Consider the following 24287-nt stretch of genomic DNA (forward strand, 5'->3'; position numbering starts at 1 on the left):
CTTTGGTACTTCCTCTTGTTCTTTTTTTTGTGGTGAAATTTTCCGCCTTGTCATTTTGTCCAGATAAGAGTATATGAAGGAGCAAGGAAAATACTAAAAGGGTGGCAACAACCCCAGGAAAATATGCTTTAACCAAATCAGAAGAGATCCCAAATCATGAGGGGTGAGAGAGGGGATAAAAAGAGGTTCAGAAAGAAAGAGAAAAAAAAAAGCAAGAAAGAAAAGAATTAAAAAAAGAAAACAAATAAAGTAAAGTATATAAAAGAAAAATATATATATACATATTACATAAACTAGTTAAAAAAGCAAAGGGTAAAAGTTAAAAAAAATTTAGCTGAAGAAGAGAAAAGAAATGAAAAAGAAAAAAAATTAACTGCAAGACTAAAGAATCATAGGGAGAAAGCTATGAGTTCCCTGCTTTGCCTTCTCCTCCTCTGGAATTCTGCTGCTCTCCTTGGTATTGAAACTGCACTCCTTGGTAGATGAACTTGGTCTTGGCTGGATTTCTTGTTGATCTTCTGGGGGAGGGGCCTGTTGTAGTGATTCTCAAGTGTCTTTGTCCCAGGCAGAATTGCACAGCCCTTACCAGGGGCCAGGCTGAGTAATCCGCTCGGCTTTGCTTTCAGGAGCTTTTGTTCCCTGAGCGCTTTCCGTAGAGTTCTGGAGGATGGGAATACAAATGGCGGCCTCTTGGTCTCCGGCCCCGAGGAGCTGAGAGACCGGGGCCCCACTCCTTAGTGCACCCTCAGAGAACAGTGCCCAGTAACTCCCGTCTGCCTGACCTCCGGCCGCACTCCGAGCTCACCAAGCCTGTGGCTGGTTCAAGGCAACCCCGAGCTGTGAGCTTACTGTCGGCTCTGTCTCTGTAACTGGCTTCCCCATTCTCATACCTGCAAGCTCTGCGACACTCAGACATCCCCAATCCTTCTGTGACCCTGCGGGACCTGAGGCCACGCTGACCCCACGTGGGCTTTGCCCCGGTTTAGCCTCTGGAGCGATATCCCTCAGCGGAAAAGACTTTTAAAAGTCCTGATTTTGTGCTCCATTGCTCCACCGCTTGCCGGGAGCCAGCCCCTCCCCCCGGGGTCTATCTTCCTGTCGCTTTGGATTCACGTCTCTGCCAGTCCTACCTTTCAGAAAGTGGTTGTTTTTCTGTTTCCAGAATGGCTGTTCTTCTTCTCTCCAATCTGCCGGTGGATTTGTAGGTGTTTGCAATCTTTAGATAAGCTAGCTAGCTAATCTCCTGCTAGCTGAAGTAGTCTCAGCCTGCTACTTTCTGCCATCTTGACTCCTCCCCCTCAGATACCTTTTCTGCATCAATTGATATTATCATATGATTTTCTTCTTTAGCATGTTGATTATGGTTGATTATATTGATTGATTTTTGAGCCTTGGATCAGTCTTAGATTGTTGGAATAAACCCCAATTGTTCATGGTATATAATTATTTTTATGTATTATTGGACTCAGTTTGTTGATATTTTGATGAGTTTTACATTTAAGTTCATAATATTGGCAAGTTTTCTTTTTTTGTATTGTCTTTTGTCTGATTTTGGTATCAAGATGATACTGGCCTCATGAAATGAGTTGGGTAGTGTTACTTGCTCTTTTAATTAAAATTCTTCTTTAAATGTTTGGCAGAATTCTCACGTGAATCCAGCTGAGCCCAGAGCTTTCTTTGTCAGGAACTTCTACAAATTGAATTTTTCTGTTGAATAAAACTGGAAATTATAAAACACACTTCTATATAATCCACGAAGAAATAGCAAAGGAAATCAAAATTTCCCATTGCCTATTACTGATTTCTAGTTTCATTCCATTGTTAGATAATATACTGTACGATTTTAATTCCTTTACATTTATAGAAGTTTTTTTTTATGGGTCAGGATATGGTCTGTTTCATGAGCACTTGAAAAAGATGTGTCTTCTGCTTTTAAGTGAAGAGTTCTATGTACATAAATTAGATTCTTTTTGTATTTTTCCAATCTTCTATATCCTTGTTAATTTTCTCTTTTGTAGTTCTATCACTGGCTGAAGGCAGGGTTTGTAAGTTCTTAACTATTAATCCTGGATTTTTCTATTCTCCATTTAGTTCTTTCAGTTTTTTTTTTCATGTATTTTGTTTGAAGTTCTGTTGTTTGTTGTGCACAAATTTAGAATTGCTACATTTTCCTGGTGGATTGGTTCTTTATTATTATGTAATATCCTTGTTTGCTTGTAGTCATTTTGTTTGCTCTGAAATCTACTTTATCTGATATAATATAGTCATTCTTGCTTTTTTAAAAAATAAATTAATTTTTTAAAAATAAATTAATTTTTGAATGGTGTATCTTTCTCAACCATTTTACTTTCAACTTAAGTTATTGAATCTGAAGGGAGTTTCTTGTAAAGAATGTTATTGTTGGGTCATGTATTTTTAGCCACTATGTAAGTCTGGTTTTTGATTAGTATATTCAGACCTTTTGCCTCTCTCTCTCTCTCTCTCTCTCTATATATATATATATATATATATATATATATATTTATGTATTTTATATTATTATGTATAATAATATATATTATAATATATATTATTACTATTATATATATAAAATAGAGGCAAATGGTCTAAACATACTATGTATATATGTGTGTGTGTGTGTGTGTGTGTGTATATATATATATATATATATATATATATTTTAATGGTGCCTCCTCTAAGGTAATATATATATTAATGGTGCCTAAGTCTGCCATTTTAAATTTTTTTAATTTAAACTTTTATTTAAATTCCAGTTAACAAACAATGTTACATTATTTCAGGTGTACAGTATAGTGATTCACCAATTCCATACATCACCTGGTGCTCATCATTGAAAGTGCACACCACATGGATGGAGCTAGAGACTATAATGTAAATGAACTCAGTCAGTAGAGAAAGTCAGTCATTTTATTATCCATTTTGTCTGTTTTCTCTGATTCTCATTCTTCTGTTTTCCTTGTCTTGTTATGGGTTACTTGAACAGTTTTAGCTTGATTCATTTATAGTGTCTTTTTTAAAAAAGATTTTATTTATTTGAGAGAAAGAGAGAGCAAGCAAGTGAGCATAAGCAGGGGGAGCTGGAGGAGAGGGAAAGAGATGTGGGGCTTGATCCCAAGACCCTGGGATTATGACCTGAGCAGAAGGCAATCGCTTAACTGACTGAGCCACCCAGGCACTCCTATTTATAGTGTCTTTGGGTACATCTCTTTATATAATTTTTGTAGTGGTTGCTCTGGGTATTACAATATTCATATGTGATTAACAGTCTACTGGTAACCTTTTATCCCTTCAAGTGAAGTTAAGAAACCTCATTTACATTTACATCTCTTTACCTTCCCCATAGTTAAACATCATTACCTAGTGTCAGATGGTGCTATAATTTTTGTTTCAATTACCAGAAAAGATTTATGCAACTCATGAGAACAAGGACAGTCTACTGTGTTACCTATATTTTTGCCCTTTCCATTTGTTCCTTTTTCCTTCCTAATGTTCCAGGGTTCCTTCTTATCATTTTCTTTGTGAAGGAAAGAAGAACTTTGTTTGGAAGAAAAGAAGAACTTCTTTTGGCCAGTCTTTTAGGGTAGGTCTGCTAGCAATAAATTCTTTTAGTTTTTCTTCATCTGAAAATATTTGTTTCCCTTTCACTCCTGAAGGATAGTTTCACCAGATACAGAATCATGGATGACAGTTGTTTTCTTTCAGAACTTGAAAAATATTATGATATTTTCTACTGGCTTCTGTGGTTTTAGAATAGAAACCATTGGTCTTCAGATTGATGTTTCCCTATAGGTAATGTGTCATTTCTTTCTTTCTGCTTTCAAGATTTTGGGGTGGGGGGTGGCTTTAGTTTTCAAAGTTTTAATTAGAATGTGTCCTGGCATGGATTTTTTTTTCTTGAGTTTATCCTATGTAGAGATCGCTCAGTTTCCTGGATGTGTCTTCCAAATTTTGGAAGTTTCAACCATTATTTCTTCACATACTCTTTCAGCTCCACATCCTTTCACCTGTCTTTCTAGGACTTAGGTGATACAAATTTTGGATCTTTTGTTACTTTTCCACAGGTACCTGAGGCCCTGTTCATGTTTTTCCAATCTACATTTTCTTTGTTGTTCAGATTGGGTAAACTCTACTGTTTTGCCATCAGGTTCACTGCTTCTAGCCCTTATCATCTCCCATCATTCTGTTGAGCCCTCCAGCAGTCTTATTTTTCCTCTCATTATATTTTTCAGTCCTATAGTTTCCATTTGGTTCTTTTCTTATAATTTCTATGTTGAGGTTTTCTATTTTTTCATTTGTTTGAATAAGATTTGTAAAATGGTTTTTTGAAGCATTTTTTTTGATGGCTGCTTTAAAATCTTGTCAAATAATTCCAACATCTGATTCAGCTCAGTTTTCGCCTTAGTTGGTTGTCTTTTCTCCTTCAAGTTGTTATTTTCTTGTTTCTTGGTAGGATGAGTGATTTTTTACTGTATCATACATAAATGCATATCTATCATATTAGGAGATTCTGGGTCCTATTTAATTCTTTTATTTTAGCAGACAGCTACATTGTTTAGGTTTAGCATGAGGGTCTGGCCTGCTTTTGTGGGTTCCAGGGTAGTTTGATTTTCATAGGCTTTGTGGTATAATTTTGGTTTGCTTGGTTTATCTGGTGCTGCTGGGCTCCCACTGGCCCCTGCTGGTGATGCCTGATGGGAAAGAAGGGGTTTCCCCAGGCCTACCACAGCATGTCTCTGAGTGAAGAATGGGCACAGTGGGTTCCTCTACCTGTCTCTGGGAAGAGGATGGGAGTATTAGGTCTGTGAGGCAGAGAAGTTTCCTGGAACTGGGATTTTTTTTGTGACCTGAGTCCTATGTCTGGTTTTGTTCCCTCCCAGTGTCTTTGCGTAGGGGTACAGAGTTTGGGGTCTGTAGGGACAAAGAGGCTTCCCAGACTAGGCTGCCTGCTATACCTGGGTCCTTCTTGTATGTGCTGCCTATCATCCTCAGGATTTCTGTGTAGGCAAGGAGAGTTTCAGGCTTGGTGCAGAGAGTACCTCTCCTGGCTACTTGTTTCTTATATCCAGGTGAGGATCCTGTAATATTGTGATTCGTAAGAAATACTCATTTGGTCACCCAGATGGCTAAAATATATTTCTCCTATATGGTACCTGTCTCACAGCTCCCCCAACACTTGGAATTTCCTGAGTGACAAGAGCAATCATTGGGAACATCTTTTGTCATAATACTGAATTTCTTGTCTTCAACCCCTGAAGTTTCTTTGGGGCCATAAAGGTGAAATGGATACCTTATTATTTATAACAAGGCCTTTTCCACCACAACTGGGTTTAAGTTAATGAGGTAACTTTTGGAAAGAACCTAAGGGTGGGAGCTGGTTGCCAGGGGAAACAACCATGATTAGAGGATCGGAACTTTCAGTTCCACTCCTTGATTTCCAGGGAGGCGAGAAGGGCTGGAGGGTTGAGTCAGTTACCTATGGACAATGATTTAATCAATCATACCTATGTAAAGAAACTTCCATAAAAACCCAAGAGGAGGGGTGCCTGGGTGGCTCCTTTGTTAAGCATCTGCGTTCAGCTCAGGTCATGATCCTAGGGTCCTTTGATCAGGTCTCTGTTGGGCTCCCCACTCAATGGAGAGTCTGCTTTTCCTTCTCCCTGTGTCTCTCCCCCCATACCACACTCTCAAATAAACAGATAAAAAAAAACTAAAAAGAAAAAAACAAAAGGAAAGGGTTCATAGAGCCTTTAGGTTGGTACACACATAGAGATGTGGGGAGAATACCATGCTCAGTGAGGACATGGAAGCTCTGCACCCTTTCCCCATACCTTGCCCTATACATCTCTTCCATCTGGCTCTTCCTGGGTTATATCCTTTTATAATAAAACATTAATCTAGTAAGTAAAATACTTCTCTGAGTTCTGCAAACTGGTCTAGCAAATTAATCAAACCCAAGGAGAGGGTCATTAGAACCTGTGGCCTATAGTCAGTTGGTCAGAAGCACAAGTGACAACCTGAACTTGAGATTGGCATCTGAAGTGAGGGAAGGGTCAGTCTTGTGAGACCAAACCCTTAACTTGTGGGATATAATGCTGCCTCTGGGTAGACAGTATCAGAATTAAGTTGAATTTTTAGACACCCTCTTGGTATTGGAGAACTGTTGATATAAAAACAACCTCCCTTCCCACAGGTTGGAATTGGGTACAGAACCCCTTTGGCTCTGAATCAATTCTGTATAGTGGTGATGTTTTCAGGCATACTCCTGTTTGATTCTGGGGAAGAATGAGTCTACCTGGGCTGATCTCTTACTAGTGTAGCAGATATGGAAACACTGGGTCTGGGTGGCCTTTCTCTGTTGGGTGTAGGTATGCAAAGCATCCTGGTGTACTGTTCTCTAGTTCTCATTTCCCCAGACCATTCAGTTTCTCCTTACCACTCTTCAGAGTTTTCCTTTGGTTGCCTTTTATACCATTTCCAGGTTTTATACTTCTGTTTAGCTGACAGAAGTAGGAAAAAACACCATTCTACTCATACCAGGAATCTTTCCATTCAACTTGCTTAGAATTGAGATTAATTCACCAGCTTGCAAACATGACTTTTTTTTTTTTTTTTTTTTGAAAATCGAGACTACATTTGCCTCTCTACAGAATTCTGTCCCTCTCTCACTCTGTTTAGATAGCATTTTGAAAATCTTAGCCCAGGGTCTTTCCAGTATCCTGGAATGTGATTATTCTAGGACAACTGCTTCTTAATCTCTTCTTGTGTCTCTGTTTTCATTTTTTGTACTAATATTTGTTGTACACTTTCTTGGTCTTCCAATTGTCTTAGCAGAGGATACATGGAGATAAGGAGGAGTGTTTCCTTCTTTCTCTGCATCATTTAACATTAGATTTCTTTTTATTTCTGATGGCAATTTCATATGCTCAGAATGTATCTCTTTCTAAGACTCAGGGTATTCTGAACTTTAGCTTTTTTAGTGTTTTGCCAACTTGAGATTTGTGTTTGAATCTTACCTCTATTTTTTTTCTAGATGTGCAATTTGGGATTGGTTATTTAACCTCTGAGCTTTCGTTTCCTCATCTATAAAGTAATAACTACTACTGATAGGAACTACTTTATAGGATTGTTCTGAAGATTAAATGAGATAATACACATTAACTGTGAAGCACAGTTCCTGACACAGATTAAATACTCAATAAATGTTATTGCTATTGTTACACATTTTTAAAATCCAAGATTATAAAAAACTTCTGACAGCTATCTCATTTGATACTTACTGTTTTCTCTCCTTCTTTGCAGTTTTATAGTCAGAATTTCATGTTTGAGAGTCTTCAGTCAGCCTATGTAAATTATAGTTCTCAGGAAAGGAGATTGCATATCCTTTAAGTTGTGAAATTTCATCTAATTTAATTACAACTGGCATTCTTATGCCAGTGGTGTGATGGCCTTCTTACTGAGTAGTAAATGCAAATATTTCACAGCTCTGTCTCCATGCAATTGATGTGTAGGTGTTAAATTAGCCTTTCTGGTTAACCATCCATAAACATTTCAAAATACATACCTCATGTGAGTATCCAGCTTGCTTCTACATGCTACAAAAATTCTTGCTTGTTAGACATTTCACATTATCATATGTCCTACCTATATTTCTTAGGATATTTTAAAGTAAGTTTATGGTTATAGTATATTTGCATACTTCTCTGGTAAAATATGGAGTTTATCAGGCACTTAATTTGAACTCTCCAAACAAAAATCGTATCTAATTTATATTTTATACAGTGTCTACCCTATTGTAATTCAGGTGTTTATCACTAACAATTGTCTCTAAAATGATGTAGCAGTTGTATAAAGGTCAACAAATTAACATTATGAGCGTATTCCAACTAACCTGTTTTTTCCCAAACGTTTTTTTTCCTGAGTTAAAGTTGGTAATCTTTTTAATCTTGGTAAATTCTTTAGGTTTCACATTTGATAGCTATAATTCTGGAACCTCCCAAAACTATCTTAATTAGAGGCATGTTGGAATGTGTTTGAAATTTTTCTATTGCAGTTCAGTTACTTCGGAGCAGTATTATGTAATCTTAAGGATGTGAGTTTTCTTCAGGGATTCAATCTTTCCTGCTTTCTTCCACTTATATTTTTAGCTTCCCTCTTCCTCCCCTGGCAGGAATGGGAACCCAAATTGCTGTTAGTGTTTTGGTGGTGTTTGGAACTATGGTCTTGCTAACTCTAACCTTTGAACATTTTAGATTGTTTTTGGGGACCAACACTGGTATTGCGGCCAAATTCTAACTTGGGTATTAGATTCTGATATCAGAATTCTAATGGAAATGGCACAAGATCTAGTATTTTCCTTCTTGCTGTCATGAAATGGTGGTATGCAGTGGCTAGGTACCATTCTTTCTCAGTAATATTTCATTGGTGAATTAATTGCTGGATGTGATTTCCTTAAATGCTTGTAGAGTTTTCTTGAAGCCTTTTGGGGGAGGGAGTAAAGGATTGATTAGTAGTTGTTGGGTATGCTTTATGTTAAGTTACAGAATTGTAATTTGCCAGCAAAAATACAGACTGAGTCCTTGGGCCTGAAATGAGGATGAGCCCTCTCTGTGCTTTCATGGCTTACTTCTCTTTCCTCATCTCTTCCTTTAGCCCAATCCATGACTTTTCTTTTCTTAGAGAAACATAACCTGGCTTCTTCTTTGTGCAAGATCCTCTTTCTGCTTTCTTCCACCTATATTTCCTGTTTCCACATTGTACCATGTTTCTGGAAAAATGCCCTCTCCTTTGTCTGCCAAACCCTTTCTCTGCTGTCAGCCTGTGAGAGCTAGAAACCACATCTTCTTCATTAAACTCTGTTGACCTGAGTGTCACAGAAGTGACAGTGCCCTGAGGCATAGATCATGTAAACACTTCTTCTTGTCAGTTTATGTAGGTGTTCAGTGTTTTTATACTGCTGTCTTGGTATCTTTGTGGGATGGTTATCTGTGTTGTCTAGCATCTTAGATTTTTTTTTAAAGATTTTATTTATTATTTTGACAGATCAGAAGCAGGCAGAGAGGCAGGCAGAGAGAGAGGGAGGAAGCAGGCTCCCTGCTGAGCAGAGAGCCCGATGCAGGTCAATCCCTGGACTCTGAGATCATGACCTGAGCCGAAGGCAGAGGCTTAACCCACTGAGCCACCCAGGCGCCCCTAGCATCTTAGATTTTTAAATCCAAGCAAAACTCCTGTCAGACATACTGGGTATTCAGCCTCACAAGTAAGTAGGCATTTAATAGATAGCTGTTTGATGGCAATGTCATTAAGGGCAAATCTTGACAAATAGCCTCTGCAAAATTAGAACTCTTGTTGTTGCTTGTTGAACTTTCTAATAGATAACTGAGCTTACATGGTTAGGAAATAAAACAAGTCATTTCAATTCTTGGCCACATAATATTTGCTACAGTGTTGTAGATTTTTTATCTTTATAAACTAGTCAGGTGACTCAAAGACTTGACCTCATTGCTTAGTAATCCTACTACATTGCTTAAGCATGATAATACTGCCTTTGAATTTATAAGCCATTGACTGGAGATGTCTTAAATTTCTGTTGTTGAATTCTCCATGAATTGGACTGAACATGTGGTAGATATCCACCTCTGGGAATGTGATTACCCATAAACAATCTAAATAATAACTTTTAGGGCAAAGACAGAGCCCTCCACAATCAGAACTCTGTCTGCATTTCCTCCTTTATGTTCTGCCACACTCTATCACTCATCTAGTTCCAATAGTACCAAAGTAACTGAAATTTCTCATGCTTACCGCCACACCTTTACTCATATAATGTTATCTCCTCTTGCAGTGGCTTTCTTCTCTTGCTCTCACTCCTTATTCACCTGGTATATTATTTGTTTTAAAATTTTTATTTTTAAAATTTCTTTTCAGTGTTCCAGAATTCATTGTTTATGCACCACACCCAGTGCTCCATGCAATATGTGCCCTCCATAATACCCACCACCAGGCTCACTCAGTCTCCTTCCCCTCCCCTTCAAAACCCTCAGTTAGTTCCACCTGGTATATTCTTGACCTACTTCAGATATCTTCTATTCAGTGATAACTTTTGATTCCTGAACCAAAAGAAGATAATTACTTTCATTTCTCCTTTATAGTATCTTCTAACACCTCTAGTTTTAAACACTTCAGCATTGTATTTTCACTATTTATTTGTAGTCTCAACCCCCACTGATTTTACTGTGAGTTTCTTAAAGACAGGACTTTTTGTTTTCCCAGAGTCTTGCACAGTTATTGACACCTACCATGTGCTTAATACATGTTGGAATGAATGAATGGATGAACCAGGGACAGGCATATCAGTGGAATTAGAAACCACAGGTATGCGGACTTACACTTCTGGCTTTGACATACTAAACTGTGTCAGACCAAATATCCCTCAGAAAGAACTAGAAAAGTTGGATAAAATTATAAAATACTTGTTTGAAAGCATCAGAAAGCTACAAGCAACTAGAGGTCTAAATCCCAGAGAGGAGAGACAGATTGAAGTGAGCACAACATTCTGAGTGATATTTCCTTTCAAGGCATTTGCCAATATAAGTAGTGTAGGTAGAGGGACTGAGAAGGCAATCTGAAAGTAGTAATTAAGAGACAGAAAGCCTGAGCAGAGGTTTTAGCATTTCACAGAGCTATAGAGACAAAAATTGGAGTTTCAGAGATATTGTGATAATCAGGACTTGAGGGTCTAAGATGCCAGAGAGAGAAATTACAATAAATTAGTTTAATATTTTACACTACCTTCCCCTTGTGTCATTTGCTGATTTCTAAGTGTTACAGGGCAAAGAAGTTGAGAAATTAAGCAGAAAGTGGCAGATACAAATCTGAGTAGCTAAGCAAGCAGAACTTTCAGCAAGTTTCACAACACTGGAGAGTTAAAAATTGAAGTTAGAGCCTGCCAAAAAGGAGGGACACTGGTAATTACCTCAGGTTTTCATTTCGGATCTCCAAAGGGCTAAACTCCAGGAGAAAGGATAAACTATAAAAATGCCATTCCTCACAAAGAGTAAAACACAGCTTTGAATCAGCTCAATCTCAGGTAGGATTAAGGTGATCTGTCCTTCAGCACCTGGCAGGAACAAAAGTAAATCTTCTCTGAACTAAAATATATCATCCAGAGCTCCTCCAACTTGTAATATGCAATGTCTGGCATTTAATCAAAAATTACTAGGTTTACCAGTATGAGTTTACTAGGACTTCCATAACAAAGTACTACAGACTGGGTGACTTAAAAAACAGAAGTTTATTGTCTCCTAGTTTTTGGATGCTAGAAGTCAGAAACCAAGGTATTGGCAAGGTTGACTCCTTCTGGGGACCATCAGTGAAGGATCTATTCCAGGTGTCTCTAATGGTTTGTAGGTGGTTCATCTTTTTCCTGTGTCTCTTCATATTGTCTCCCTTCTATGTATATCTCTTTGTCCAAATTTATTCCTTTTTATAAGAATACCAGTCATATTGGATTGGGGCCCACCCTAGTGACCTCATTTTAATGTAATTACTTCTGTAAAGATTCTTTCTCCAAATAAGGTCATATTCTGAGGTTTTCTAGGTCAGTAGAAAATATTCAGACTGAAGAATCAAGAAAAAAGAAATTACAAAAGAAACACATCAACAGTTCTTTGGCTTCACTTTGGTGTACTTGTTTGAAGCCTTGAAAGCATCAACTCAGCATGAATAGTGAATAGTAGATTTACAGTCAGACAGATGTGGTTTAGAATCCTACCTCTACCTCTAACTCTTTTACTATGTGAAGTTGGATTAGTGATCCTCTGAACCACAGTTTCTTCATCTGTAAAAGGAGGACAGTAAATCCTACCTGACAGGATTGTTGTGAGAATTAAATAAGGCAATACATGTGAAAGTGCTTTGTAAACTGCAGGGGCCCCACATGTGACAATTGTTCTTTAGTATGCATAATATATAAAACCTTGGAAAATTTCTCCTATTCTGAGCAGAAGTCTACAGATAGCTTGTTTTCTAGAGTCAATATGTGCCTTAACAACACTTCAGAATAAAAACTTACTCCATCTGTTGTTGTGCATACTTGGTGAAAAAAAGAGGAGCGTTTGCTGTGCTAAGCATTATTCTGTCAAGTCTCATTTTTATCATCTTTGTCAAAAGTTAAATCTGCTTCTTTAAGGTTGCTGAGATTTTCTATTTTTCTATTCCTAAAACATTTTATAGAAGTATATCTTGTTGGGTATGTTAAAGAATGTTTATTTGTATTTCATGTGTCAACTTGTATTTTTGTTTTATTGCTGTTTCTAATCTCTTCAATTCTACAGTCAACTCATTCAATAAACATTTGTTGATACACTATGTGCCAGACAATGTGCTAAGTGCTTGTGACAAAAGGTGAATAATATATCTAGTGGGGAAGTTAGATACATAAATACTTACGATATAGTGAGATGAGTGCCATAGAGGAGGCATGTAAGCACAGAAAAGAGGTCACCTCTACATGTGGTGCCACTGAGAAGTTGACATTTGAGTTATGTCTCTAATGATTAGTAAAAATACCTTGTTGAGGAAGGGCAGGTGTGCATTTCAGGTAGAGGAAACAAGATGTACAGGGGCAAAAGGGAATTGAAGGATTTGATATATTCAGGGACCAAATGTAATTTGGCATGGCCAGGGTATAGGGTATGAGACAAGAAGAGACCTAGTGATAAATTCTGTTGGAAAATTTTGCAGGGCCTTAAAGAGAAAAAGAGGGATAATAATGAAGGGTTTTAAGCAGGGGAGTTGAATAAATTTACATATCAGCAGTGATATGGATGATGGACTGGAGAGAGGTGAGGGGAAAGGTCAAGAGCTCAGTTAGGACGCTGGTGCAAAAGCCCAAGTGAGAAATGATGAAAGCCTGAACTAGGGCAGTCGGCCAGTAGAGATGGAGAGAATAGCCCAGGTTTAAGAGGTGTAATAGAGCCATACCTCTTGGTGTAGAGGTTTCTCCTCACAATGGAGTGGATAGTTTGTCCCTATTATTCTCTTTCTATTAAACAATAAAGTACCCCCTTTGGATGAAGATTTATTGAAGGAATCAGAGCACATAGAGAGCACAGTTGAACATCTACCAAGTAAAAATCAGTCTGGCTGGGTGGAAATTGATGTGAAGGTACTAGGGTTTGGTAAAGTGAATGACTGGATCTGGGTAAGTTTGGTCAGGGTATCTCCTTGGATGAATATTTCCTGGCCTCTTTTCTGTCATTAAATCTTCATCACATTTTTTCTCTTTACTCTCAGTTCCTCATTTCTCCTTTTACTGAGAAAAGACAAAACAATCAGTTGGGAACCTCCAAAAGTTCCTACTCTCACACCTACTCACCTACCTGCATCTGTGCCTATTTTTTCTATCTTCTCTTATTACTATAAACTGTACATGCTTTGATCTAAAGTCAACCCATACACTTATGCACTAGATTCCATCATCTGTTGCCTGTTTATAGGGTATAAATGCTGGAGGAATGTCCTTTTTTTTTATTTGACAGTGCGAGAGGGAACACAAGGGAGTGAGAGAGGGAGAAGCAGGCTTTCCACTGAGCAGGGAGCCCGATGCAGGGCTTGATCCCAGGACCCTGGGATCATGACCTGAGCTGAAGGAAGATGCCCAATGACTGAGCCACCTAAGTGCACCATAACTGATCTTTCTGCTTCCATCCTTCTACCCTATTTTATTCTAATCTCTAAACAACAACCATATGGTCCTTTTAAAACATATCAAATCATGTTGCTCTTCTGCTCCAGTTGGCTCCTTATCAAAACAGTCCTCAATATGGCTTACATAAAGCTATCTTTTTTACCACATTTTCAACCACACCACCCCTTTCTCTTGGTACCAATCATGCCAAGTATGTCTTTGGGGTCTCTGTACTTTCTGATCCCTCTATATGGAATATCTTTCTCCATCTCCACAGATAGGCACCATATGGTTTTATTCCTCACATCTTTTGGGTCTTTTCTCGAATCACAAATATCCTTCCAGACCACCTTTTATAGCACACAAAAATCTTCTGCACAATCCTTGTTTAATGTCCTTGCTTGCTTTATTTTTCTTCATATCATTTATCCATTAGTTTACATTTTTTTTCATTTATTTGTTTATTGCATGTTTTCCCCCTAAAATGACATAGTTCTGTGAGAGGGGATTTTGTTGTTTGCTACCGTATCCACAGTACCTAGATATATTAGGTGCTTGATAAATATTTCTCAGTGAGAAAGTGAATTAATTAGTGAATCAATCCTGAAGGAGAAGCATCTTGAACATTTTCAAAGCTTGAAGGGATATGACTTGGTGGAAAAGAGGATGAAGGGCATTCCAGACAGAAGCAGTGTCATTTACCAAGACAAGACTGTTAGAATGAGCTCTTGAGGTTTGGGGGATAGCAAGCTTATTGTCTTACTGCTATGAAATGGCTGTAAAGATGTGAATTGAAGTAGTTGGCATTATCTTCTTGCTTCTTAAATTGTATCCAGTCTTCAAACCTTTAAACCATCCATATCTCTCTGGGGCCTCATTTAACACTACAAGTTTTACTTTCATGACTATACTGTTAGTTATTTGGAGGCAAGAACTTTAGTTAAGTCTTGTGTACTTGATAGATACTCAAAATGTGTGTGTGTGTGTGTGTGTGTGTGTGTGTGTGTGTGTGTGTGTGTGTGATGTTGGAAAGAGAAGTTGCCCAGTGTTGTGAGTACTTTAGTAAAAGGGTCTATGTTTTGTGACTTTTGATCAGTGGACCATAATGAAAAATATTTATGACACTTAACCTACCTACTTTATTGCTTTATATAAGGTAGTGCTACTGAACATGTATTAATTCCCAGATATAAATTTCCTGCCTTTATTCTGGGAAGATAGTCATATATGTCAAACTTCTTCAAATTTTTCATTTAAATTGTTTGAGTTTACTACACTTTAGTTCTTCTTTAAATATTTAGTAGAATTCTCTAATAAAACCATGCCAACCTGCTGTTTTCTTTGTTGGAAGGTTTATAACTATAAATTAATTTAGTAGATCTAGAACTGTTCAAGTTACCTATTTCTTCCTCAATGGCTTTTGTTATTTTGAATCTTTCACAGAATTGGTCTATTCCAACTCCATGTCAGATTTATGGGTAGAGAGTTTTTCATAGTATCCCCTTTCTGTCTTTTTAATGTCTGCAGGGTTGTCGTGTTAGCCCCCACTTTCATTTGTCATATTGGCAATTTCTTTCTTCCTTCTTTTTTTTTCTTGGCTTGTATAATCAGAGGTTTGTCAATTATATTAATCCTTTCAAAGATTCAACTTTTCTCAATTAAAAAAGTCATTAGGGCACCTGGGTGGCACAGGCCATTAAGCATCTGACTCAGTTTCAGCTCAGGTCATGATCTCAGGGTCATGATATCGAGCCCTGTTCCATGCTCAGTGCAGAGTTCTGCATGAGATTCTCTCCTCATTTCCCTCTGCACCTCCCACTTGTTCTCTCTCTCTCTCTCAAATAAATAAATCTTTTTTAAAAAATCACTGATTTCTTGGGGCACCTGGCTGGCTCAGTGGGTTAAAGCCTCTGCCTTGGGCTCGGGTCAAGATCCCAGGGTCCTGGGATTGAGCCCCACATCAGGCTCTCTGCTCAGCAGGGAGCCTGCCTCCCTTCCTCTTTCTCTGCCTGCTTGTGATCTCTCTCTCTGTGTCAAATAAATAAATAAAATCTTAAAAAAAATAAAAAAATTTTAAAAATCACTGATTTCTCAATGGAGCAGAATTGAGAGCCCAGAAGTAAACCCATGCTTATACGGTCTATTACCAAAGAGCAAAGAAGTCAAGAATATCCAATGGGAAAAAGACAGTCTCTCCAATACATGGTGCTGGGGAAAGTGGACAGCTACATGCAAAAAAATGAAACTCAAAATGGATTAAGGACCTAAATGTGAAACCTGAAACCGTAAAATTCCTAGAAGAAAACAGAGGCAATAACTTCTTTATATCAGCCCTAGCAACATTTTTCTGGACAATTTATTCTCATGCGGGGGAGGCCAAAGCAAAAAGAAACCATTGGGACTACACCAAAATAAGGTTTTGTGCAGCAAAGGAAACCATCAACAAAATGAAGAGGAAACCTATTGATGGAAAAAGGTATCTGCAAATGATATATCTGATAAGGCATTAATATCCCAAGTATATAAAGAATTCTATAACTCAACATGCCCCCCCAAAAAATAACCCCAAATAATCTGATTTAAAAATGGGCAAAGGACCTGAATAGACATTTTTCTAAAGAAGCCATGGAGATGGCAAACAGACACAAGAAAAGATGTGCAATATCACTAATCATCAGGGAAATACAAATCAAAATCACAAGATATCACCTCACAACTGTCAAAATGGCCAGTATAAAAAAGACAAGAAATAACAAGTTTTGGCAAGGATATGGAGAAAAAGGAACCCTTATGTACCGATGGTAGAAATGTAAATTGGTGCAGCCACTGTGAAAAACAGTGTGGAGTTTCTTCAAAAAATTAAAAATAAAATTACCATATAATCCAGTAGTTCCATTACTAAGTATTTGCCCAAAGAAGATGAAAATACTAATTCAAAAAGATATGTGCACCCCCATATTTATTGCAGCATTATTTATAAGAGGATATGAAAGCAATTCAAGTGTCCTTGGATAGATGAATGGATAAAGATGTTAGGGAAATAAGACCAGAGATCTGGACAGTTTTTATGCCCAAGATGTCTCAAATTCATTCTTAAGGAACTGAGAACTTCATCTCCAAAAATGTCAAAAAGACTGTCTTATGCCCCACCTCCCAACCCAGCTCCTGCAATACAAATGCTCAGCACACCAGGGTTTGTGGGATACAATCCATATAGTCGTCTCGCCTACAACCATATGTTCGGAGGTAACCCAGGCACCCATGGCCAGGTCATGGCATCCTCTGTTATTATGATTTCAAAACCCCCAAAGCCACCAAATAAACCACTGTTGCCCTACATGAGGTACAGCAGAAAGGTCTGGGATCGAGTAAGAGCTTCCCATCTTGATCTAAACTTCTGGGAGATTGGCAAGATTATTGGTAGCATGTGGCCAGATCTCACTCATGAAGAAAAATAAGAACATTTAAATAAGTATGAAACAGAAAAGATAGAGTACTGTTGAAGGCCTATCATAATTCCCCCACATACCTTGCTTACATAAATGCAAAAAGTTATGCAGAAGCTGCTCTAGAGGAAGAAAGTCTACAGAGACAGACTTGCATGGAGAAAGGAGAACCTTACATGAATATTCAGCCTGCTGAAGATCCAGTTGATTACAATGATAGCTTTTCAGTGAAGTATATAAGCCACCACCCATTTCCAGAGAAACCACCAACTTATCATTGAAATCCTTAGTGAGAGTGTGGTGCCAGATGTTCATTTGCTTGTCACAACAGCTAGAATGTAGGTCCTCAAAGGATGGATCCAGTCCTCAATGGTTCATCAATAAAAACTAAAGCAGAACTTCTTCAAATAGAGGAACACAGCAGTAAAAGAAGGGGAAATTCATGAAAAGCACAGAGTAATAACAATGTACTTAAAAGGTGGTGTGGTTTGAAAGTAGAAGTGTATATGGAAAAAAATTGCCTCTGAAATTGCACAGGTAGAGGACCAAGCCCACAGAAGACAGGAGAAAAGGGAGAAATAGGCTGTAGAGCAAGCTGAATGTAGTCAGAGAAGAATGGTTCTTGAGGAAAAGCAAGATGCTAGTAAGGCCAAGGAGAAGAAAGATAATGAGAGCATCCCATTGGGATGCACAGAGGAGACACACTTTGAAGAAGCGACAGAAAGCGGACAGAATGATGAAGAAGGCACATCTACTCCTGAGGACAAGTAGAGCAGGCAGGAGGGGATGGACAGTATGGCTGAGGAAAGGACCAGTGATAATAACCCTGGTTCAGAGAGCAACAGTGCAAAAATGGAGGAACCACCGACAGACCCCACAATGGAAGACAAAGAGAAAGAATAAATGCTGCCTCATTTAACGTGTTCTCAATAATTTTTAAATAAAAAAAATTCCATACAAATTTTAGGATTGTTTGTTCTAGCTCTGTGAAAAATGCTGTTCATATTTTGATAGGAATTGCATTAACTGTGTAGATTACTTTTGGAAATATAGACATTTTAACAAAATTTGTTCTAGTCAATAAACACAGAATGTTTTTTTATTTCTTTGTGTCAACTTCAGTTTCTTTCATCAGTGTTCTATAATTTTCAGAGTATAGGTCTTTAACCTCTTTAGTTTAGTTCTAGGTACTTATGGTTTTTGGTGCAATTGTAAATGACATTGATTCCTTGATTTCTCTTTTTGCTGCTTCATTATTGGTGGGTTAAAATGCAACAGATTTCTGTATGTTGATTTTCTATGCTGCTGCTTTACTGGATTTGTTTATCAGTTCTAGCAGTTTTTTACACACACACGCAGGAATATTATTCAGCCATAACAAGAAAGAGGTCTTGCCATTTGCAATGACAGGGATGGAGCTAGAGAGTATTATGCTAAGCAGAATAAGTCAGAGAATGACAAATACCCTATGATTTCACTCAATGTGGAATATAAGAATAAAACAAATGAACATAGGGAGAACAAAAGAGAGGAAAACCAAGAGACAGACTATTAGTTATGGAGAAAAAAAGTGGTGGTTACAAGAGGGGAGGTGAGTGGGGAGATGGATTAAATAGGTAATGGGGATTAAGTACTGCACTTGTGATGAGCACTGAGTGTTGTATGTAAGTATTGAAACAGTGTATTGTATACCTGAAACTAATATTATACTCTATGTTAAGTAACTGGAATTTAAGTAAAAACTTTTAAAAAAATAAGTGTTTTTTGAGTTTTAATGGTGTTATGTGGTTGGTTTATTAATACTTTTCTTGTCCATATCATACCACCAAAGGCTTTTGGAACATTTAGCATCATGAGCCAAATGACATAGTCACCTTTTTAAGCCATTGTGAAGATGGTTCTTTTCTATGGGTCTTATTTCTATTCCTCAGCTACTGAAAGTCTTAGAATTTAAGTTAATTGAGAAAATGCCCATGTCTTTTAGTTAGTTATCCTTTGATGCTGCACAATCTACTCTTACAAATGCCTTCCTACGACTCACTGGGGTGCTTTCCAAAGCCATAGCCATAAACCTCCCAGGTCCTATCAACAGCTTACTGAAGGTTTCTTTTCCTGTGTACTTCCACAAAGAGTGCTTCTTGAAAACATAATCATATATAGGTAGGTATTTATTCACTTACCCTTTTTTTATTTTTAATCAATGTCAAATGCCAAGAGTTGTGTTATGGAGTTAAGAATAGTTACTAGCTTATGAAGTGGTCATTAAAGTGAACATTGGACATATACATTATGTATACTACTTTTGTTATAATTAATATTTAGTATGTTAAGTTCATCCTTATTGCACAGAAAATTACTTTTAACCCACTGAGCCACCCAGGCACCCCCAGAAAATTACTTTTTTACCACATTTTCTAAAGACTGACTAGGTCGCAAAGCTTAAGAAATTGAATTTCTTGTAGTGAACTGTTTAACTTCAAAACATTTAGCCCATTCCAGAAGGAAAACAGTTGGTAATTAAGTTTTCCACTTGAAATTATTCTACAGTAATCAAAACATTCAACCTCAAGACTCAGGATATCATAGGTCAGAGCCTACTTCTTAAAAAAAAGATTGTATTTATTTATTTTAAAGAGGTAGAGAGAGAACAAGCAGGGGGAATGGCAGGCAGAGGGAGAAGAAGAAGCAGGCCCCCTGGCGGACCAGGAAGCAGGATGCAGGCCTCAATGCCAGGATCCTGGGATCATGACCTAAGCCAAAGGCAGACTCTTAACTGACTGAGCCACCCAGGCATCCCACAGAGCCCACTTTTTGATAAACTCTTAATAAAGACTAGAAGAAGGATAGTTTGTGACATGTATGCTTCCCCAAAACTAGATTTTTCCCACTAGAATAGTGGTATATCTGAACATATATGTTTCTTTTTTAAAAAAAGATTATTTTTATTTTAGAAAGAGAGTGTGTGAGTGGGGAGAGGGGCAGAGGGAGAGAATCTAAAGCAGACTTCCCACCAACCACTGAGCCTGACATGGGGCTCAATCCCACGACCCATGAAATCATAACCTGATTCAGAAAGGATGAATATCCAACTTTTGTAGCAACATGGATGGGACTGGAAGAGATTATGCTGAGTGAAGTAAGTCAAGCAGAGAGAGTCAATTATCATATGGTTTCACTTATTTGTGGAGCATAACAAATAGCATGGAAGACATGGGGTGTTAGAGAGGAGAAGGGGGTTGAGGGAAATTGGAAGGGGAGGTGAATCATGAGAGACTATGGACTCTGAAAAACAATCTGAGGGGTTTGAAGTGGCAGGGGGGTGGGAGGTTGGGGTACCAGGTGGTGGGTATTATAGAGGGCTAACACTGTTAGGCTGAAAATAAATAAATTTAATTTAAAAAAATCATAACCTGAGTTGAAACAAGGTGCTGGATGCTCAGCCAACTGAGCCACCCCAGCACCTCTGATGGTATATCTTTTTTAAAGGTCCAAATATAATAATAAATGGGGAAAAAAGATGTAATATATGTATACAATGAAATACTATCAGCCATAAAATGAATGAGATCTTGCAATATGTAACAACATGAATGGACCTAGAGGATATTATGCTAAGTGAAATAAGTCAGAGAAAGAAAAATTCTATATGATTTCACCTACTGTGGAATGTAAAAAAAAAAAAAACAAAAAAACAAAAGAACAATGAACAAAGAAAATGCAGAAACAGACACATAAACAAGCTGATGGTTGCCAGAGGAGAGGAGGTCAGAACATGGCAAAATGGTTGAAGAGGATTGGGAGATACGACTTAAAGTTATGAAATGAATAGGTCATGGGGTTAAAAGATATAACATAGAGAATATAGTCAATGGTATTGTAATAGCATTGTAGGGTGATAGATGGTAACTCTCCTTTTGGTGAACATAGCATAATGTATAGACTTGTGGAATCACTATGTTGTACACACCTGAAAGTAATGTAATATTGTGTGTCAACTAAAAGATTTGATTTCTGTTCTTATTATTTCATTTTTCTTACTTTGAACTTCATTTGCTATTTTTTTTGGTCTAGTTTATTAAGTTGGATGCTTAGACTATTCAATTAAGATCTTTTGTGGTTTTTTTAAGATTTTATTTATTTATTTGACGGAGAGAGATCACAGGTAGGCAGAGAGGCAGGCAGAGAGAGAGAGAGAGAGGGAAGCAGGCTCCCCGCTGAGCAGAGAGCCTGATGCGGGACTCAATCCCAGGACCCTGAGATCATGACCTGAGCCGAAGGCAGCGGCTTAACCCACTGAGCCACCCAGGGCCCCCCCTTTTGTGTTTTCTAATGTAAGCATTTAATGCCATAAATTTCCACTAAGCACTGCTCTAGTTGTTGAATTGGAATGATAAGAATGTATATCCTTGTTTTTCTCTTGATCTAAGGGGGGATTTATTAAATCTCTCACCATTAAGTATTTTGTTAGCTCTTGGGGCACCTGGGTGGTTCAGGTTAGGAAACCAACTCTTGGTTTGGGTTCATGTTGTGATCTCAGGGTTGTGAGATCAAGCCCTGCATGAGGCGCCACATTCAGTGCAGATCCTGCTTGAGATTCTCTCTCCCTCTACCTTTGCCCCTCCCACTTATTCTCTCTCTTTCTTTCTCTCTCTAAAACAAATAAATAAATATTTTAAATAATATCTTCTTAGCTCTAGATTCTTAATTGATGCTCTTTATCAGATTGAAGAGGTTTTTTTCCCCCTTATTAGTAAATAACAAAAATTCAACTGAATAAATGTAAAGATCAAATTGGCTCCATTCAACAATTCACTAATTGGACAGCATCACATCTACCAAATATAAAGGAGCTCCATCAAGTTTCAGAAAAGGAAAGTTTTTTTTAAAGGAAGAGAGGGAATAAAAAGAAATTATTAGCAAAGAATACATTTTCTTGGACAAGGTCACCCTCCCTAAGGAGAATCCAGTCAGTAGATTAACTCCTAGTGCTGACCAGGAAGTTACAGGTTGGATAGTCAAAAGTCATATATCTGGGAGAAGTTGCAATTAGGTTAGGTATTAAGTCTTGGTGGGGTTTAGCATATGTGGCTCCATTGAGGCCTGCTGTCTCCTTTTTAACACTAGTTTACTTAACATTTTTTTCAAGAATAGATGCTGAAATTTATCAAATGATTTTTTTTGTTCCTATGAAGGATCATCTGCTTTTCCTTCTTTATTCTGTTTATATGGTGAATTATGTTGATTAATTTTTTAATATTTTATTGAAGTTTTTGCATCTATGTTCATAGGTGATATTGGTCTATAGTTTCCTTTCTTGTAACGTTTTGTTTGGCATTGGTTATCAAGGTAATACTAGCTTCATATAAAATGAGTTGGGGTGTTTTTCCTCTTATTTCCTGGATATTTGTGTGAGATTGGTATTATTTCTTCCTTAAGTGTTTGTTAGAATTCAACAATGAAGCCATCCGGGCTTGAAGTTTTTCTTGTTAAAAGGTTTTAAACAATGACAACAATATCTTTTTTAAAGCTTTTATTTGAATGAGAGAGAGAGAGATAGGGAGAGAGAGCACAAGTTGGGAGGAGCTGGCCTGATGTGGGGCTCAATCCCAAGATCTTGGGATCATGACCTGAGCCAAAGTCAGACACTTATGACTGAGCCACCCAGGCCCCCCAAAACAACAAAAAATTTGAGATAGATGTGTAGCTATTTGGCTTCTCTATTTCTTCTTTATTGAGCTTTAATAGTTTCTGGAGTTTTGTTTTTGTTTTTTTGTTTTTAGGAATTGGTCCATTTTATCTAAATTGTGAAACCGATGGGCATAGAGTTATGGATAAAGGAGGTGTGTTATATGTATGCAGTGAACTATTTACTCAGCCACAGAAAAGAATGAAATCTTGTCATTTGCAATGACATCGATAGAGCTAGAGAGTATTATGCTAAGTGAAATAAGTCAGTTAAAGAAAGACAAAGACCATATAATTTTACTCATCTGTGGAATTTAAGAAACAAAACAAATGACCATAGAGGAAGAAAGAGAGCCAAACCAAGAAACATACTCTTAACTACAGAGGAAAAAAACCTCGTGGTTGCAGAGGTGAAGTGGTTAAATAGGTGATGGATATTAAGAACTCATTTGTCTTGATGAGCACTGGGTGTTGTATGTAGGTGTTGAAACTAATATTCACTGTATGTTAACTAGAATTTAAATGAAAATTTAAACAAAAACCATGTAGAAACTTCCTCAGCATTCGGGAGTCATTTAGGCAAGCAAATTAATAGTATTAATTAGCAAAAAGACAACATTAAAAATGAAAAATCTTCAAATGTAAGGAGAATGCTTGTTCTTGTTTTTGATATGCATTTATATGAACATGAGAAAAAAAGTATTTTAATTTAAAGGAAGTCAAGTCTTTGTGCTCACTCTTTCTTCAAATATAATCTCCTGTCTGCATACCCCTTACTATAGAACTTCATCCATACTGACCTGCTATTTCCAGCAAGGATGATCAGCTAACTGTGAAGCTCTCTAGGTCTTATTCTTAGTGTTTTGTTTTGTTTTTTTAAAACCACAATTTAAAACATTTTGGGGGTTTGTTTTATGAACCAGAATATGGTCTAACTTGGTGACTATTCCTTGTGCACTTGTAAATATTATACATTTTGCTCTTGTTGAGTGGAGTGTTCTATAAATGTCAGTTAGGTAGAGTTGGTTAATAGAGTTGTGGTGTTCTACATCCTTACCGATTTTCTGTCTACTTGTTTTATTGATTGCCAAGAAAAGAGTGATAAATTCCCCAACTATAGTTATCGATTTTCCTATTTATCCTTTTCAGTTTTATCACTTTTTGCTTCATGTATCCTGAAACTCTGTTGCTAACAGCTTGCATATTCAGGATTATTATGACTTTTTTGTGAATTGATCCTTTTATAACTGTGTAATGTCCCTATTTATCCCTGGTAATAGTCCTTTTTGTGAAGTCTGCTTTGTCCTTTTTTAATATAGCTACTTCAGCTTTATTTGAATTATATGTCTTTATATTTAAAGTGGATTTCTTATAGACAACATGTAGGTTCTTCTAAACCAGTGTGACAATCATCTTTTATTAGGTATCTTTTGACAGCTTACATTCAG

General features: G+C 37.4%; 1 protein-coding gene and 1 pseudogene across 5 annotated transcripts in view; both read left to right on the forward strand.

Annotated features, from left to right (window-relative positions):
• The window catches only part of EDA (ectodysplasin A), a 477063-nt gene that overhangs the window by 100022 nt on the left and 352754 nt on the right, over nt 1–24287 (forward strand). The window lies entirely within an intron of this gene.
• LOC116583668 lies at nt 16636–18104 on the forward strand (annotated as a pseudogene).

The sequence above is a fragment of the Mustela erminea genome, chromosome X (assembly GCF_009829155.1).
Source record: "Mustela erminea isolate mMusErm1 chromosome X, mMusErm1.Pri, whole genome shotgun sequence".
NCBI lineage: Eukaryota > Metazoa > Chordata > Mammalia > Carnivora > Mustelidae > Mustela > Mustela erminea.